This window comes from Spea bombifrons, chromosome 10 (genome assembly GCF_027358695.1).
Source record: "Spea bombifrons isolate aSpeBom1 chromosome 10, aSpeBom1.2.pri, whole genome shotgun sequence".
Taxonomy (NCBI): domain Eukaryota; kingdom Metazoa; phylum Chordata; class Amphibia; order Anura; family Pelobatidae; genus Spea; species Spea bombifrons.
This window is the reverse complement of record NC_071096.1, coordinates 37,943,352-37,963,799: the sequence shown is the minus strand read 5'-3', so window position 1 is coordinate 37,963,799 and position 20,448 is coordinate 37,943,352. Positions and strand designations below refer to the sequence as shown.

The 20,448-nt window shown below is 41.1% G+C and overlaps 1 protein-coding gene and 1 long non-coding RNA gene across 3 annotated transcripts in view; both read left to right on the top strand.

Annotated features, from left to right (window-relative positions):
• Positions 1 to 13,802, top strand: part of LOC128466981 (uncharacterized) — a 59,281-nt gene extending 45,479 nt beyond the window's left edge. The window contains exon 4 of the long non-coding RNA XR_008345658.1: positions 13,765 to 13,802. This is a non-coding gene — a long non-coding RNA (uncharacterized LOC128466981). The remainder of the gene's footprint in view (positions 1 to 13,764) is intronic.
• A 14-nt stretch (positions 13,803 to 13,816) lies between these two features.
• Positions 13,817 to 20,448, top strand: part of ZNF536 (zinc finger protein 536) — a 111,718-nt gene continuing 105,086 nt past the window's right edge. For both annotated transcript variants that reach the window (XM_053448466.1, XM_053448467.1), the window contains exon 1: positions 13,817 to 13,858. The gene's annotated coding sequence lies outside the window, so the exon portion shown is untranslated. The remainder of the gene's footprint in view (positions 13,859 to 20,448) is intronic.

Sequence of the window (20,448 nt, the reverse complement as noted above, 5' to 3'; positions counted from 1 at the left end):
GGTGTTTTATTTCCAAACATTGAACTTATTTTGTTCTGGTGTATCCTTAAACAGGGCTTGTTTTTCTTCCTCTCAGAAAGCGAGCACAGATGGTGATTGATTTTTCAAGTGCTGACATCCCTGCTTGAGAAAACGTTCCCACCTTCTTTGTGCCGAACCAGTCAGGCAGACTAACGTGATGATGCGATCATCATTTTCATGCAGACATGCAGAATTGATTGACAGCAAAATTTAGCATAAACCACACATTCTTCCAGTGTCTCGTTCACCCCCCCTCCCCACTCCCGTTGGCGGCATGGATCGAGCAATGGTGCTGTCCATACAGCCGCTTGCACCATGCTTTAACCCTTCGATGATTTTATTTCCAGTTACACGAGAGCCATGCCTCCATGGAGCGCGTTAAATTGACACATTGTAGCTGTTGACTTGAAGTGGAGAATTTCCTTTTTACAGCCCGAAATATAACAAAGTGAAACTCCATGCGTTCAGCGGTAATGCTGCTTTCTCAGGCCATCGCTTGTGTTTGCGTGACTAAGAGCACACAATTAAAGGCCGCTACTTTCATCCTCTATGAACACATTGTTTGCGAGGGTTCAAGTGCTCAGATAATAGAGCAGAAGAATACTGTCCGATCACCGGCCCTCGACGGCAGGGTCTGCCTGGTAAAATCCGTTGCTCATTATCTCATGCGTGTCTCGCAGGATGAATGATGCTTTCATTGGAAACCCCAAACTCCCCCAAAACAAAATTAACAAAAATGTCCCTTTTACATATTTTCTTGCGGTCTTTCTACGGTAGACGCTTTGAGTCTTTACACAGATCTGGGGCAAAATCTGTTTTTTGGGGGGGGGGTGAATCCTAAAATGTTTTCCACGGTTCATTGTTTTTTCGTTTTGCGGAACATAATCTTGGGAGGAATATACGGCAGCGTATCCGGGGAGCTCTCCCCGATATAATGTCAGCAATAGGCATAATCTTATCAATTACATATATCACAAGAAGCCGCGTAATCTGTTGCGTGTTTTTCCTCTCGGCACAATGGGGTGACCCATTTTTCTTTGGGCTATGAAAGCACAGAAGGATATTTTCGCTTGTGTACATATTTCCCCTAATCCGTGAAGGTATTTTGTTAAGTCTGGTAGGATGGCTGTTTTATAATTAACGTCACATAACAATGACTTGATACACTGATTGGAACGCTGGAATTTAAAGACAGGTCGTGGAAGCCGAATTTGCAGGTTTTTTTGTACAATGAACTAATCCATGTTATTTTCTCCATTGGATGTACGAGAGAAAACAGTTTTAATTTCTAGAGCTTGCTGTTTTCTATTCTAAAAACATCCCTGACTAAATAACTTTGGGTATGCGGCATATTTACTGATATTCAGGGGGGAGGTTTTTTTTTTTTTAAGGAAGGCACACAAAATACCGAAATGCCGTCTAAGCAACTCGTGGAATGTTTAAGCCGGGAAACTTGACCTTTGAAACATCAACACAATGCAAACAAAAGATTCATTGTCCATTCAGAGAGTCATATGAATGACAACAGATTAATCACAGCCTCTGGCCCGCTAGAACTGATTAAATAATCTATATGTAAAAAATTTCCATTAAACCCCCCCCCCCCCCGTTTATTCTGTGGTCGTTATTGTTTTTCTAGAATTGTTGCTGAAATGTGTCATAAAGCACATTATTGGAAAGGCAGCGGCGGTCTAGACTACTCCTTTGGAAAATAGTGTATTTCGGCCAGTTATTGAATTCTTTCCAGTGTGATCTGAACTTGTTTCAGGTTGGAAAGTGCCAGAAAAGCGCAAAAGACCAGTTGTAGTAGCGCTGAATAAATGGCTGTGGGCTGGTGATGCTGGTCCCCCTCTGATTGTGAGGTCAGGCCAGGGGGGTCTGTACATTACAGGACGCTTATAACCAGTGGCATATTTACCCCTCTGCCCCAAAGATAAATATACCACTGGTTATGAGCTAAGGTTTTAGGGACCGGCGCCGGCCCCCGTCCTAACGTTGTGTAACGTACAGACCCCCCTGGCCTGACCTCTGTGGTCGGATCTCTGATACACTAAAAGCCGCTCTGCACCTTTAAGGAACACAGCACTAGGTTATGATGTCATATCCCAGTGCGCGGTATCTTAAAGGTGCACAGCGGCTGAGCCTCCTTAGCGTAAACAGGCCGGTTGGGGAGATCTCCCTGGTAACCGGCCCATTGTTTAGCGGGACACTTGGGGGGCTTTGTTGTCCGAGAGGTTTATCTAACCCCCAGTTTTGTAACAGGGGAACTGCCGCCACTCCTGGACCCGCCACCCTCGTCGCCGCCGGCAGGGATACGCCGCTGTTTGTAACTAAAACGCAAATCCGTCTGTCAAATAGAGCGCGTTCTGCAGAGGAATATTTAAAGTTTTACACAAATCACCTTGCAGTGTTTCCTCAAATCTCCCCTTAGATTGAAAAATGCTTCCCTTAGTCATGTTTGGAGAAAAAAATGGAGATCGCTTTTGTATACTTTAACTTTTTATGGCCATTAATGTTGTCGTAAATCTTGTGTTATTGTGTACAGTCTACATCATCACTCCTTCATTTTGCCTTTGGACAGGAACGGAATTACTGACTTCCATCAGTGTTATTGGCAATCCCCATATTCTGACATCTGTTCCTTTCGAAACATTTTACCGACCTTGATGAAATGTATTTTAGTGGTATATGCTGACATAGTGTGGGGGGGTCTGAATGATAAAAAATAACATTGATTAAACGCCAGAAGTCATTTGCCGCCGAATCTGTGTTCTAAAAGCCGCCGTAGTTTCTTTTAGGAAAATTAGCTATCTTCTGCAAATCTTAATCATGTTAACATTTCAAACTAGGCTAAATATATTGCTTATCAAAAAATAGAAATGCATCACACGTGTTTTATTCAATCCCAAACATGCCAACTGCAAATCATGCTCAATACGCAACGGCAGAAGATCTTTCTTTTTAATTTAAGACGCTATTTTAACGACACAATCTCTTTTTTTTGGAACTGATTGTTTTTTTTCTTTCTTTTTTGGAATTGATTGTTTAACGTCTGTGATTGTGTCTTTTTCCAAACATTTGTTTGCTTGTTATAAATTATATATCTCGTCTACCTGAAAAATACTGTAATAGCATGAAATTTAATGTTTTTTTTTGTATCTCTGAATACATATAAGACTGATGTATTCTATGAAATTAAAGAACCTGATTGACTTTAGAGTCAGACACAATTCCACCATTGTTAGCGTATCGCACGGATGATGCAGCCTTTGGTGAATTACTTTTTATTTTTGCGTTTTGCCAAATGGTTTCACCAATCCCGTTGGTGTGGATAGCATTTTATCACCAGATATTGAAATCATTCAGTTTTTGCCGTCACAGATTTATGTGTGGTGCATTATTTATTAGTTTGGATATTACTTTATAATGGATGAACCCCGCGTGTCCAATAAATGTTTACAGATTGTGCATGTCTCTTCCATACCATATGTTCTGTTCTTTTAAGACCTCCATGGTCTCTGTGATGCATTTCAGAGGTAAATTGTGTGTCACATGGTGGGAACTGGACAATGTCTGGAACAAGAGCTCCATGTATTTTATATATAGTGTATTTTTGTGCTGCTGTAAATCCCAAAATGGGCAGTGTTAACTAATAATCTTGCCTCGCCAGCATGCATAGAGTCTTTCCTCGGCAGCATGCATAGATTCTTTCCTCGCCAGCATGCATAGAGTCTTTCCTCGGCAGCATGCATAGAGTCTTTCCTCGGCAGCATGCATAGATTCTTTCCTCGCCAGCATGCATAGAGTCTTTCCTCGGCAGCATGCATAGAGTCTTTCCTCGGCAGCATGCATAGAGTCTTTCCTCGGCAGCATGCATAGAGTCTTTCCTCGGCAGCATACATAGAGTCTTTCCTCGGCAGCATGCATAGAGTCTTTCCTCGGCAGCATGCATAGAGTCTTTCCTCGGCAGCATGCATAGAGTCTTTCCTCGGCAGCATGCATAGAGTCTTTCCTCGGCAGCATGCATAGAGTCTTTCCTCGGCAGCATGCATAGAGTCTTTCCTCGGCAGCATGCATAGAGTCTTTCCTCGGCAGCATGCATAGATTCTTTCCTCGGCAGCATGCATAGAGTCTTTCCTCGGCAGCATGCATAGAGTCTTTCCTCGGCAGCATGCATAGAGTCTTTCCTCGCCAGCATGCATAGAGTCTTTCCTCGGCAGCATGCATAGAGTCTTTCCTCGGCAGCATGCATAGAGTCTTTCCTCGGCAGCATGCATAGAGTCTTTCCTCGGCAGCATGCATAGAGTCTTTCCTCGGCAGCATGCATAGATTCTTTCCTCGCCAGCATGCATAGAGTCTTTCCTCGGCAGCATGCATAGAGTCTTTCCTCGGCAGCATGCATAGAGTCTTTCCTCGGCAGCATGCATAGAGTCTTTCCTCGGCAGCATGCATAGAGTCTTTCCTCGGCAGCATGCATTGATTCTTTCCTCACTAGCATGCATAGAGTCTTGCCTTGCCAGGATACATAGAGTCTTTCCTCGGCAGCATGCATAGAGTCTTTCCTCGGCAGCATGCATATCCAGCTGCACGTTTCATAATAGTCTGCTTGGTTTTAATGAGAATCTTCCCTCCGTGAAGATCAGAGGTTCTCTGTTACTTTCTTCTTTAGACAGTTGGTTCTTGACTTGGTGGTTCGTGTTGGGGCAGCGGGAATTACAAACTATTTATTTATTGTCATCGGTTGCATGTTGAGTAGAATACTTGCCGTTTCTTCTCCATAAACAAAACACAATTATTTTGAAAATCTGTCCTAAATATGATTGTGCGCCACTTGTTACTAGCTAGGGATTACCCAACAGGTTTACTGTATATATTAAATACGGTGATAATCTCAGTTACTATATCACTACACGCAGCGCTGCAATCCTTTCTCACAATACCCGATGTATATATATATATATATATACATACACTTATATATATACGCACATAGTCACCTGCGCTCCTTGGCGTTTGCTCGTTCCTTTCAGATTTGATAAAACATTCTTCTGGAATTTTCATCGATGAAATTGAGTTTTTCTGCCTCCAAAGGAAGTTCGGTAAAGATTAAGTAATATCCAGTAACATTAAGCAGTTTGTTTACAACTGGATTTTAATTCCCTTTTCATGCAAAATGTTAATTGTTCAGTTTATTTCTTTAAAGCGTTTTTACGCTTGCAATACATTTTATAATTTTCCCAGAACAGAAACTGCGCACACGACAAACAAATGTTTTTTCCCATCTAAACGAATTCAACATTTTCTGGCCCGATCTTCCAGCTACGTCTGCTCAGAATGTTTTTGTCGCGATATATCTGTTGCTTGGCCATTTCTATAAAATAAGACGCTTCGTTTGCCCCCGTGGTGTAGGAAATACTTTGTTCTGTTCACCTGGGAAGTTTTGTGTTACTTTGAGCCGTTTAATAATACAGGGAATGCTGCTGTTTGTCCCGTTAAATATGTTTCTGCTCTGCCACCGATAAATCCCTAGCTGATTAACCTCCTCAACTTCAGTATGGATCTGAGCGATGTATCATACAATCCCGCGCACTTCCTACATTCTCTGTACAAGCCGCACTTTTGTGTGGGAACATCAAAGCACAGAGGGTTAATGGCATACAAATGCTGAGAGCTGAGCGGGGTGTTAATACAAACATACCCATGGAGTCTGAGAGTAAAATATCCTCTTTATCTCGTACGGCGGGAGAAGCCTTGATGGCCGCTCGGGGTTTCCCTGTATTTTAGAGATAATGACACAGAAGAAGGGATCTCCGAGTTCACCGCCGGCAAAAGTGTCAAGGTATGGCAAGGCCCCGAGCGCAGCGTCACCGAGTCAATATACCGTTCCCTAAGCCATGCCTGGGAAGTCCTCGTTCTTAATGGGACCCGCGGGAAAGGCAGGTTGGAGTCCTCTGTCTGCGTATTATCACAGTCTGCACTTACCAAGGAAAGCAACGCAAGGGTCTGTGGGGACAGATTTCAGGCCATAATCAATCTCTCTGCCCTAAAGCCCTTACAAGCGTTCTCGTTGTTCCTGAAATGTATCATCCTGGATTTGGATCGTCTGCCCCGGGACTAGTCTGGACTGAACAGTCCGCTAACGTCCGCCAACGTCCTAATAATATTACCTGCAGTCATACAAACAAAACACGGTCGTTATGTCTTATAACTTAAAATTCAACTTATTTTTAACTTTCTATTTCGTGTAAAATGCTCAGTTGTTTTTCTGCTCTGATTTACATTTTTTATTATTAACCCTGTAAATTCAATATGCCCCTTCTTCTTATCTCCATTCACACACTATAGTTCCATTTACTCTCTGATTTCTCTGCATTTTTCTGCTCTTCGGGGATTACTTGACCAACAATAATAATCTCATGAAAAATATTATTCCCTGCCGTGAATCAGCTGCCAAATTTTATTTTAAAAAAATATAAATTTCCTCTTATATCTTTGGCTAGAAAATATCGTACACCATATATTTTATTATTACTCTTATATGCCTGTTCTGGTTCCTGGTTTCATTATAATTCCTTATCATATTGGGCTGTACCCCCTCCTAATGCGAGTCTCTATGTAGTTACTATTATTGGGTAATATCTAGATTACCCGTTTCTTTACAAACTGTCAACAAACCGAAGGGCCTGAACCTTTATATATATGGCCGGTAAGTGGCATACTCTGATGAGAAAGTAACATAGTAACCTCCCTAATCGTCACATATGTTACAAAGTGTTTCATGATCCTCGCCAGATATATGCTTTGCGTGGAGCTCTAAACATGAACATTTATATTATAATTTATATAATTTGATAACAATCCGAATATACTATGTGCTTTCTATTCTTTTGACAGATTTTTTATATCATTTGTAGCCCAATAAAATAAAATAACAGAAATTATCAGTGCCTTATTATGTTGAAGGAGATGGGTGGTCATACCACATCTATCTCCTCTTACTAATCTTACTGTACAAAACACGTTTTCATGAAATGTATTTTTATTTGAGCAATTTCTTCAAATTCCTGTAAAAAAAACCCAAAAAACGCTTGCCAAACTTTCTCTGCCGAAAAACAAATCAATTATGCATGAGAGGTTTGCGGTGTTTACATTTCAGCGAGTCTCCTCGTCTCTTCCGTTGCCGGCTCGTGAGTCGGGAGACGGAATTGCGTTTAATTAAACTGGAAAGAGTTGAGTGGAAGTGACCAGTATTGCCTTTCTAGGGATACGGGATGAAGCCCACGAGCGCTGGGGATTGTCGGGGTTTGAGCGTCGCCATTATGGCTTTGTAGCAAAAGTATGAGATCTTATGGATTTTACCAAATGTCTGGATTGGAGGGACAATCTGTACGCTCTCCTGCGGTCTCCCATTAAATGATAGCTGTGTGCTATTAGTGAAAGGTGCGCCCAGCCGGCTTCACCCCATAGCCGTTCCCCAGCGGGAAGAGGGATACGACTGTCCGTGATTGGGAAGCCACGGTCCTCCTAAGAGGCGACTCAATACGGAGCTGCGTGGGTTGGTGAGGTTCGCCTTCCGCTGCCTGGTGACCAGAGAGGAGAACTCGGCCATCATGGATCTGCTCTTTGTTTTTCAGTCTGTGACCCCAGCAATCTCTTTAGCAAGCTTTGGTTCAGTAAACTGGCACACAGCAGCCGTTCAACGATGGAAAAATCATAAAACAGATGGAAGCTTTACATTTTTTGTTTAGTTTTTAAGAGCAGTTTTTATAACATCGTTTAAAATCATTCTGATGCATCCTAGTGTTTACTCTTGGAGCTTTGTAGCTGAGATGTTTACAGAGTGGGGAATGTTTTAAGATATTTTATAGTTATGATATTTAGATAATTGGCAAGAAAAAAAGATAGTTTGTTAAGATTACAGCGATGTTGGTAACCATGAAGTTACTTACACGTCTCAATAAATACGTCCAGATCGGTGGAAAGTACAATCACTGTTAAAACAAAACAACACAAGAGGGAATAGCTTTTTAGTGAAATCATTTCCTTTTCTTAATCAAAAGATGACAGCCACAGCCTTAGAACTCCCATCTGTAATGTACCATACCAGGGATCTGCGCATACTGCCTCCTCGGCTGTGATTGATACGGTTACACTGCTTTCTCACATTGATATTCCATTTAAGTTTGGCCTGCATAAATCAGAATAGTTTACATGGAAGTCAATAAAGTTGGCTGCTGGGGACCAGCGCCGTATGTGATATGGGCATCACAGATCTTGTTAAATATTCCTGGCTTATCTCGGATACATCTAGATATTTGAACGCAGAGGACTTGATTTGGAAGGGGGGGGCAGAGTTAAGGCATTTATGGAAGTGCCAAAAGAGTTTAGTAATCAAAAACAATACATTCCTTTGACTTCTCCGAATGTTCCACCAAACCCGAGTGAAATAATCTGTGCGTGTGTGTGGGCCGCAAATGTGCAGAATGCAAACATTTCATAATAAACATGTTTAAATAAATGTCCTTGGCTTGATGAGCCGGGAGATAGTACATGCTGGGTTAATTAATGCACACTCAGGAAAATAAACTGCACTTTCAAGCGGCGAACAATAAAAATCGTTACTCACATTGGGATCAGATGTGATGATAGATGGGGTTCACGTTTACGTGCAAACTTTCAGCTAGCGAGCTGGGCCAAGGAGGGCGAAACTAACACTACCCTTTTAAAAATAGTTCTTAAGCGCAGATTTATGCTATGGATTTTTGTCCTTTCCACACATCTGTTCTGTCTTCAAAAAATTCGACTTGTTTTTACAGCTAATGAGAGTTTTCACCGCATAGATGTATCCGAGATGACTGCATTTTTTTAAAGATGATTTTTATTTGTTTCTTTTTTTTCTTTGCTTTATCAAATGCATGGAGACATTCCAGCCCCCGCTTACAAAATGTTTATGCAAGTAAACAGTGGGGTCTTTTTAGTGATCCCCAAAAACACAGGCGTTCCCCCAAAATGACCCCCAAAAGGCTGGGGGGGAATTCTGCTTATTCTTATCCAGTTTGGGATATTTCTATGAACGGCTCCCCATCACAAACACTGTCTAAAAACTAAAAAGCCATTCAATCGCTGTGGAAAATGTTAGCTTTTTTATGAGTTTCATGCTTGTGCGTCTAGTGGACTGTAAAATAAAGTTGTTTACATACAAATTCATGTTGATGGAAAGTTTATAATAATAAGATATTAGAAACATGAGTTGCTAGATATTAGAACTTTCCAGCTAATTGGAGTCATCTGAGGATTGTGTGCGTAGCGGGACGTTACTTCGGTCTGTGGCGTCGGCACATGGGGGAGATTCGGCCCTCGGGAATAGATTCTAGATCTCTGAACCTGATAGGATTTGCCGCTGGGACAGCAGGAGGTAGGTTACCCGGTCTCTGCCTACAATGTACACGGGACGGCGATGGTCAGGGTAACCGCATCTTCAGCAGCCCATAACCGGTTTCTACCAATGAAGGGTGGGTGATGGGTGCAGGGCCCAGGGATCCACAACTCCCGACAAACAATATCGACACAGAGATACAGAAACCTCTGCTTTGTCACATGCTAAGAGCTGCACACATTGTGAACCGGAGACATTCACTTTAAGTGTCCGCCACCTGATGACATCCAAGCCAAAGGGGCCGTAATTCCCGCTAATTAGTCTGCACATCTCTGCGTCTGACCCGGGTCGCCGCTTCATTTTCCTGCAGACGTTTCACTTGTTTTGCCTTCATGAACCTGAGTTCACTTTTCTTTTGTATCTTTCCAACTATCCCCTTCTTCGGCATAACTTTCTGCCCTGTTCATTATATACAAGACATTCTTTGTGTTTCCCAATACTTTATTGACATTATGTATAGAATTAGATATAAAGTTACACGTGTGAGGCCGGGTCAAACAAACAACAGAAAATAGAAACACCCTGGCAGTAACAAAGTTACCATAAAGGAACAGAACTGCATTCTATATATATAATATGTGATATAGTCCCCAGAAGCGTGTTATTGAGCGTCTCCTAACATCACTCTTGATACAATATTGGTGCCCCCTATTCATACAGAGAACACATCTCACATACACGCGGTTTGTAGGGTTTCATTCTATAGGCGTTTGCGCGCAGGAAGTCCTCCAGGTATACTTCAAAGATTACAAAATCTAAGCATTGTATAATGTGACAATGCGCTGGATAATGAAATAGGGTACCGCTGCACTTGGCATAGTAAATTAGATGAACTGCGCCTTTAGCTCACACCTGTTCTCTAATCCAGCACACACTGATTTCCATCCCTTCGCTTTGAATCAGATCTGTTCTACAAATACGATTACAAGTTCTGTCCTTGTTTCCGAGACCTAGATGAATCGTAGGCACCGAAATTACATTCAGCCTTGTGTAATATTTACATACTTTGTATCGGCAAGTACCCTGCTGCTGATGGGGGACATCACGTTCCTAGAGGTTGTATTGATACATCTGTTGCTCTCTCTCTTTCTCTCTTATTTATATATATATATATATAGTATATGTGCACCTATACCTGGGTTGGCAGATAGCTCCATGGATAGAATGATGGATGATGCCTGATGTAGTTATGATGTGGGAAGGAAAGTTACAGTAAGTCCCAAATAACATCTTACTATAAAACCTGCACCCAGAAGTATAAAGCAGGATGAAATGCAGATTTGCTAAGCTACATACAGGCCAAACGCTGTGCTTATAACCAGGTTAACATGGCCGTTCTTCCCTGTTTGTTCTGGAACATTATCACCGGTGTCTTTTACCCAGTAGGATACGTGGTCTGTGCAGTACTGAGTATATGAAAGCGGAGAGGGCTGGTGGAGACGGCCAGTTACCATAATGTTAATGATGATGGTTGGCTATGCTGTTACCGTCACTGCCATAAGGTCCAAGCCCTTAATACCAGCATAGAAGGTACCAGGCTGAGGCGTGTATCGGGGTACAGCGGGCAGCTTGGCACTGTACACAGCATTCACACGGTATTCAGCAACACAATCCCTCCAGAACACAGTAAAAAAAAAACATTGCCCTGGCTTTTGTGGGCTGGCAAATAACTTGACATTAATGGTCCACAGAAATTTACAGTAGCCCAGGAACCTGAGCCAATCCCTTCCCATATCCACAGAAAAATGCCACGGTGGTTGATGTGGCTCTGCATGGCTGCCTTTTATTCCATATAAAAAAATCAGGAGGTCGCGGGTATTTCCATACTGATAGACTTTGCATTCTAATGGCTCTCTGTTAAAATACTCAGTGTTTATTTTTCTTGCTAAACAAGAAGAAATTTGCAATCAAAATGCCATCTTGGTATATTGGCAATTTGGGAGCCTGATGGACATTCCCCTTTATTGCTATTCCTTTGACTTGTTTAATTATCGTCATTTTCTGACCAGGACCGGTTTTATTCTTTTTGTTAAGAGTTGCTACCCTCTGTTTTTAAATGACATCTAATGAACTTATTTGCATGTTATCAGGCTCTTCCTAGATCATTTCAGTTTTGTGCATTTAAGCCCGCATCACTCAAAACAGCTTTCGTGGATTAGTAAGTAGGTGAAATCAAAAATCTCATTTGGTATCTGACATTAATAACTTTCAGGGGGAATGAGCATTGGCATTTATGTCTGGACCAGAATCGAGTCCAATGTCCTAGCATCACAAGGGCAACCGACAGCCCGACCAACAAGCAAAATAAATCATGCATAATGCCGAATTTCTACCTTACATGTTAATTAATGTGTGCAATCAATTACCGATGCTACAATATGAGAAGGGAAGCGGTGGGGAATGGGCAATAAAGAATACCTATACATTTATATCTGCTTCTAGATTTTTTTTCTTCTCTCTCTCTATTTAAACAAATAGTCTTGAAGCCCGTGAATGCTGTGTTGAGACATGCTCTGAATAACAAGCATCGTAAAATCTAATCAGATTTATAAGAGGAATTGATTGTTGTGGCAGGAGGAGAGGGTGGAAAATAAGCTGAAATTTAAGTGTTAATTTTTATGCTAATCCACAGTGGCTTCGTATGAAGCAATTTTACTCTGTGCCACAAATATAAAATTGTCCCTTGCAGAGAAATGTCAGCTTGCTAGACCTGAAAGCAGTAATTCATTAGGTATGTTTCTATTAGTATGTGTCACTGTTGTTAGCAGATCTATACACACAATGGTGCTTCTTGCCTCTCCTCCAAGACTCCGGAATGTTACAGCTCAGTGGTTGGAACGCCGGGGCATTAATACATTGTCATAAAAGAGGGTGGGCTCTCCACCCCCCACCCCCCCGACAAAAGGCTATTTAATACAATTTAATGTCATTCCGAGAAAAAAAAAAATTTGCAAAAATAAAGACAGGGATGAAATAGCATCTGGGTGATGCAGACGCACTCCGCTTAAGAGGTATGACATTTCTGCCAAATAATAATAATAAAAAAAAAGACAGAATGCGGGGCATTTTTATATAACTCCCCCACCCCCGTGTAGTATTTTCGCAAATGCTATTAAGTGATCGATTACGCAGCCACATGATGATGTCATCCATAAAGACAGAATGCAGATGACAGCAGATTGGTGGTGGCAGTGACCTTGTTACTCTGCCTTTGGAACTCTGTCAAAATCACTTCCAGGGTATGGTTTCGCAGAACCTAGTTTTTTGGACAATATCTAGTTTCTGAGTAGCGAATTAATAGCGTTAAGGGTTCTGATGCAATTCACATATAGGTCAATTACATTCACCAACATCTGCTCTGTAACTGGCATTTGCATATAGCATTCATATGTTAATGACGGCTCTTTTTTTCTCAAGTAATATATTAAAAAATACACCCATGATTTGCATATCAGTTTGGATCAGTATATTAGAAACAATTTATCATCTTCTGCTTCTTGCTATGATGTAAAAAAAAAGGGGAAAAAAAGCAATATGTTGAGTGATGTCTGTTTGCAAAGGGTTGTGATTTATACAAGGAACCCCTTAGTGGGAAAGCTTCTATCCTAAAGCAGCTTAAAGCCTTATAAATCAATAATGACACAGATGGACTGGTGATAATCTATTTAAAATGCCTGATAGCAAATATTGTTGTACAGATGATTAGAGTGGTAACTGTTTTAGCAGCAAGCCTTTCCTCCCTTTTGTAAACGGTAAGTTTGAGCAAAAACGGTAAAATAAAAATTTTAGATTTAGATTTTTTTTTATAGTATGCAGAACACTCTGATTTGGATCAGAACGACAAAGAACAAAGAGCCTTTATCATAATATCAACCCCCTGTCCCTTTAACAAACAGGACCTCTTAATGGAATTGTGACTTCAGGTGTAAATAGCATTAAAAGCAGTTTCTTCTTCACTCCCTGCTCCGATCTAGCACAAGTAGTGAGGAAATAAAGTGGAGGTTGTCAGATGTGGCAGCTGCTTGGAATCCTGATAAATATAAGCTTTTATTGATCTGATGAAAATGAAGGATCCCAGTGCATTGCAGTATTTAACTTCTTGTCTACTACACGTCACCAGTGGCCTTGCGCTCGGATAGATTTTCATTCTCAGACACCGGATTTTATTTCATCTTTAACCTTTTTTGCTGAATTTCCTTGACCTCTGCATATTCCTGGTATTTAAGACGTTTCATATATTTCACTTTACACGATTTCCCATGTCTTTACTTTTATCATTTCTTTTTTTTTTTTTTATGTGGCAGGAGAAAGAGGTGCCCTGCAAACAAATCTCTCCAAATACCGAGCGTCACCTTATCAGACTGACAGCCCTTACACCAAGCATGCAGTGAAGCTGTGAAGGTAAGAAGGCTGACACGCATGTGAACAGTAACCCAACCCAACAGGGTGCAAGCAACTGCTCGTCTCTCTCCCCTGCCACAGCAGTGACGGGGTTAAAACTAATTTCATGTTTTGGCTGAAAATCCCATAATGTAATTTATTTAAGTATTCAGACTAAGGGATAATGAGGATCCTTTCATGGTCACTGATAATTGATGCCAATCAAGTTTGAACAAAAGACTAATGTAATCTAACCTTCCAGATGAAGATGTATTCGCCAGGTCTATATGGGTAAACGAGGAGGGCTACATCACTAAATACCCCAAAATATTCACAAAAACAATTTGTGACCCAAACCTTTAACCACAAAACCATAGCATTAAAGAGAGTAGCATGTGATTGTGTATGTTTATAAATATAAAAGTAAATAATAATATTTACAGATCACTATCTAAATAAAGGATCATACTTAAAAGTCTGCTTCATCTTAAAAATAATTCCTAGCTTTTATAATGTAATTTAAAAAGTGCACAGCACACACACACACACACACACACACACATATATATATATATATATATATCAGTCATGTGAAAAATAAATTACGCCCTTCTTGAATTCTGTTTTACATATGAGGACATATTAAGACTCATCTGTGTCTACAAATGAGATATTACACCATGTCATAATTTATTCAACAAAAATAAAGCCGAAATGGAGAAGCCATGTAGAACCACCTTTAGCAGCAATATGTTGAAGTTATCATTCTCTGTATGACTTTATCAGTCTCTGACATCATTGTGGAGTAATTTTGGCCCACTCTTTACAACGTTGCTTCATTTCATTGAGGTTTTCGGGCATTTGGTAAGGTCCTGCCACAACATTTCAATCGGGTTGAGGTCTGGACTTTGACTGGGTCATTGCAACACCTTTTTCGGCCATTCAGTTGTAGATTTGCTGGTGTGCTTCGGATCATGTCCTGCTGCATGACCCAATTTCGGCCAATCTTTAGCTGTCGGACAGACGGCCTCACATTTCTCTCTAGAATACTTTGGTATACAGAGGAGTTCATGGTGGACTCAATGACTGCAAGGTTCCCAGGTCCCGTGGCTGCAAAACAAGCCCAAGTCATCACCTCAAACGTGGTGCTGTGCATTATGGCCAACCATCTCCACTTTGGTCCTGTCTGTCTAGAGGACGTTTTCCTGAAGTCTTGAGGTTTGTTCAGATGCAACTTTGCAAACCTAAGCTGTGCTGCTATGTTCTTTTTAGAGAGAAGAGGCTTTTTCCTGGCAACTCTTCCAAACAAACTTATTCAGTCTTGTTCAGTCTTTGTTTACTTGTATTGTCCTGAACTTTAACATTTAACATGCTAACTGAGGCCTGTAGAGTCTGAGATGTAACTCTTGGGTCTTTGTAATTTCTCTGAGCATTGCACAGTCTGGCCTTGGCATGAATTTGCTGGGACATCCATTCCTGGGAAGATTGGCAACTATCTTGAATGTTTTCCACTTTTGAATAATCCTTCTCACTATAGAATGATGGACTTTAATTTGTTTGGAAATGGCGTTATAACCCTTCTCAGATTGATGAGCAGCAACAATTGCTTCTCTAAAATCATTGATGTCTTTTCTCTTTGGCATTGTGTTAACACACACCTGGATGCTCCAGACCAGCAAACTGCTAAAACTTTGGCTTTTATAGAGGTGGTCACACTTACTGATGATTGATTACTCAAGGGCATTTGATTAGTAGCATCTGTCTGCTACTTAACATCTTAATTCATATGGAAGCAATAAGGGTGTACTTAGTTTTTCACACATGGCTTCTCCATTTTGGCTTTTTTTTGTTGTTGAAAAAATCTTGACAAATGTAAAATGTCACGGCTGCATACCAATTTTTGTTCATCTGAGGTTGTATTTACCTAATTTTAGACCTGCTAAGCAACAGATGATTGTTATTATGTCCTGATATGTAAAACCATATAATTCAAAGAGGATGTACTTTATTTTTTACATGACTGTATAAGAGACAGTTTTCATTTATATAGATTTCAATTTAAAGGGAATTGGCAGTCACTGCCACATCTGCTAAGCTGCATACCAGTGTCCTGATGCATATTTTATTTTCATGATTCAAAAGAAAAGTATTTTTTATTTTAGTTTTTTTAGTTATCATTGATGGGTTTTCCAGTGAAAACTTCCAAGTTCATTATTAGTGATTGAGGAAAGAGTTTATTCCTAAAAGAGTTTATGTTCATGGGCCTAATCTAACAAGTGAAAGGAGTCATCCATGATACATCAATGCAGTTAATAGTAGAGATAGTTGCTTGTGTCCGACAGCCAAGTGTAGAATGCAGACTCTATACCGACCCCGGAGTTTACGTTCCTTTACGCTTCTTACCGGTCTTGGAGGGCTTGGTTGATTTGTAGAAATGATCTATTGTGGGGAGATCTCAGCATTTCTCAAACAAAAGTCTTCGTAAGGCAGGTAATTCCTTTCCACAACCAAAGCAAGTTTTTACATCATGTCAACGAAGTGATGTACGATGTGATTGTGATTTTTCACTTAATATCATATCTTATTTCAATAGCATATATAGAGCCCCCTACAAACATTCACCAGACTGGCACGGGGTTTATTGGAAGTTTTAAGTTTAGGTTCTTACATATTGATTATATCCTTAGGCCAAATGTACCAGAAATATCATATTGATATAGATTATACGTCATTGGCAATAAGGTTAGGTCTGTAGAACCAGAGCATTTACTAAATACATTCAAAAATGTCTGCTATTTAAATTAAATGCCGCCCCCGCTAAGAAAAATGTACATTTCACATGATGAAATTCTCCAGGATCCTGGAACTCATTGAAGATCACATAGAAATAATATCTGTTTTTCAGATATAGCCATGTGTAGTTAACATCAGAAAGACTCGTCCGCTGTAGTGAATTCCGCTCCAGCGTGGTGACAGGGCTCCCTGCAACGTATAAAGCCTGTTAACACGTTATCGGTACTAGAGAAGCCCTTACCGAATGGATAATTAAAAAGACGGACTTCTGTGATTTTATATCTTCCCTGTCTGACCCGGGGGTTACGCGCTAAATGCCCTGGCACCCACGATGCCTTCTGATCCACCACGGAGCGTGGTATGGATTGTCACGGTACATTAGTCTGAACGCTGAAAAGTCTGGATCCAATAGACTTTGTGGTCATACATAATCCCACTTGTTGAAAGGAAGTATATTTCCCTCTCGGCAGAACAATACTGCCTGGATTATGCTGTCCTCCTGCAATCCCCCTTACTTTGAATGTTAATGGGTGTACGGCTCCCAAGAAGAGATCATTCTCCATTTGTGAGCAGCGATAGCAGCGTTCCTGCAGCACCACGCCAGACGAAAATATGATCCAGAAATTGTTAGGCGCAATTAACTGGGATTAATCTGCAGCCTCTCCTTCCAGAACACGTTCCATGTTTACTTGGAACTTCTTTTTATAAGCATTTACGCAAATAAGGAATGTTTTGTTAGAAGTAAGACAGCAACCTTTATTTGACATAATTTAAGCGATCGGGTTGTCCATTCCATTGGTTGCCCCCAATATGTTTGTACCGTTTATCTTTTCCTTATTCGTGACCAGAGAGTGAACAGAAAGTAACAAAACGTTCTAGAATCTTGACTTTGGTGACGTATGGCGTGTAATCCAGAGTTCATTCACGAAACATTTTGTATCTATCAGGAAAGGTAGGAGGCTCCTTGTCATGCAAACCTCAATGGTTTCTTCAGACTGTATCAGGTTTGCGCAGGTGACCAAATATTAACCCTCCGTTTGACTTCCTGCATGAAGCTGAAGTGCTGTTATCAGTACGTTACTATTTATCGCTACAAACCAGGACTTAGATGAGTGCCGACTCAGTCTGACGGATAACATAACTTAGACGCCACGTCCACTCCTTATTCCCACTGCTGCAGCAGGAGCTCTCGCTTTGTTAATAAATAGCCACCAGAACGTAACATTATAACGTAATTTAATCAAGATATTTCACGATGACAGATGACGATGAGCTGTACAGCAAAACCCTTATTACTTATTAACCAAACTTATTTTTAGACTCGGCTTGTGTGTTGGGGAAGGCGATGGCTGAAACACATCTTCTCCTAAATGAAGGGAAATTTGTAACTTTCGCAAATATATCTGGACTCATTTTAAATTAGACAGAGAAAAAGAAGCCAGGGACAGCTGTAAGACACACTTGCCGAGCCATGTACCATCCCGAAGTTACACTGTATCATGCTATGAGCCTCTGCTCGCAATTTACTTCTAGTTTTTGGTCGGTAAAAAATGTAGGATTAACGAGGTTTTGGAAACATTCTGGAACTTCCTACTTCTTAAGGTTACAAAGTTTGTTTTTGATCAAATTCCTGAGTGTAGGAACCCAAGACGTCAGGCGGCCAGACCCTCGTCTCACAATGCTGTCTCCATAGACAGGGCTTCTTTTCTGTAGACTAATTTGAGGGATTAGTCCCCTCACCCCGCTCCAGTTCCTACACATGCTGCGGGGGGTTTCTGCAGAAATTGTCTGAAGCTATTGTAACTTTCCAAATACATTGCAGCGCAGAGCAGGTGCGTTCGGCCATACAGGGCTTTAAAGAAAAACTTGGGCCGTTGGGATTATGCAGCAAAGTGCTAGAAAGGGAAGGCGAATGTATCCACGTATCCAGAGTTAGCGGCGTATTTCATAGGGGGGGGGGTTGAATCCTATCTTTTAGATTTTTGTTATGTTTGGACTTGTAACTACGTAACCCGGCAGTGACAGACCTGACTCGCGGCTGAGACCTGGGAACCCTGACTTCTCATCTCGCGTTTGCCAGTTTACTGTAATTACTATATACTTAGCACTTGGGTAACACTCATTACTGGTTTGCATAAGCAAACAGGGGCCCGAGGCTCAGAACATGGCTGGATACATATTCATGGCAAAGGCAAAATTCAAAGGGGCATTCTAATATACAGGGGGCTGAATCAGAAGATGCAGAAGTTTGTGTTTACGCTATAGATTAGGTTGGGTTTACAAAGATACCGCGTGATGAAGGCCCTGTCTCGCAGAGCTTACAGTTTAAATGCTATCCAGTATTTGGTACGTCTGACACCAGGATACTGTATCCCCTTCCGCTAATGTGATGCTGTAAACCTGCTCCGTGCAGTAAGAACACGCAATACGGACAAACTAATCATGCTAACTAATTAGTACATGCTGATCCAGTTTCTACACATGTCATTGTGAAACCACGCACATACTGCTTCCCGTTACCGTGATGCGATGTGTGCTCGATGTGATGCGATGTGTGCTCGATGTGATGCGATGTGTGCTCGATGTGATGTGATGTGTGCTCGCTAAGCCCCACAATACTGCGCTCCATTTCGGCATATGTGTTCGTATCTCTTCTTCTTCCGGTAACGTGGACATGATGAAGGCAACGTATAGGACGACCTCTTTAATCCGCCGGTGATATTAATGGTGTAAAAAAAGTGAAAGCAATGTGTTTTATTTTAGATAGTAACCCCGCTGTTATCAAAGTAACTCGCAGCTTATTAGCGACAAAGGACTTTTCTCCTTTGTGTTGCCCTGTTTGCTAGGGCTTCCTGAATTAAACTGTGATTTCCTGTTCTTTATATGCATGAGCACATCTGAGCAGCCAGCTCACAGCCCGGCCGCCTAATACCAATCACCTTCCCTCTCAGTCTCTCTTGATTGTTTCTAATTCAGTCTGACAGATAGTGCCTGACAACTTGCCTGCATATCCCTCCCTCCGTGACCTGAAGTTACTCACAGCACTTATATAGTCTGTCATTTTTAATATTTGATTTCATTTTAAGTTATGTGTTTTACCGAGAAGATGAAACAAAAAAAAATGGCAGCTTGTAATAGAACATAAATTTAACCCTTCGCACAGCGGCATGGCCTGCAAGCCATAGAGATTTCCTACCCCCCCCCCTTTCCCTGGCACGTCGCTACATCTGGAGCAAAATCAAAGTAATTTATGGAAAAAGAACCGTTTCGATTCCCGCGGAGGAATAATTCCTGTTAACCATGTTAGTGCTGGGGTGCATTCCAGGTGTTGGGGGGGGGGCTTACCCATCCGGCAGTGAAAGAGTTAATGCAGCAGGTTTCCCAATCAGGGCTGAATGTAAGTAGGTAAGAGAGAGTCTAGATTTATGTCACTTAGTCCAGAACACTCTATTTTAGAATATTATGTTCTTTAATACAATACTTAAACCAGCAAGTTATAAGTATTAACCCATTCAGTGCCGTAGCGCAGTCTCTTTCCATGTGTGTATGTTTGATGTTTACATTTCAGCGTGTTTAAATGCAGAAAAAAAAAAGAAAACTATGACTACCTTGTTTGACACATAGTAACAATTCCCTTAGAGAAGCTGTGACCATTTATCTTACGTGTTGTGGCATTAACCCTTTAGAGGAATCACTTACCTTGGTTTGGTTTTGGGGGGGGGGATCAAAAAATTATTTAGCAGTTTTGGAATTATGGACAATGTCTGCCAGGTCATAATCACCCAGCAGATTTCAGCTCTGAACGCTGGTTTTTGGCA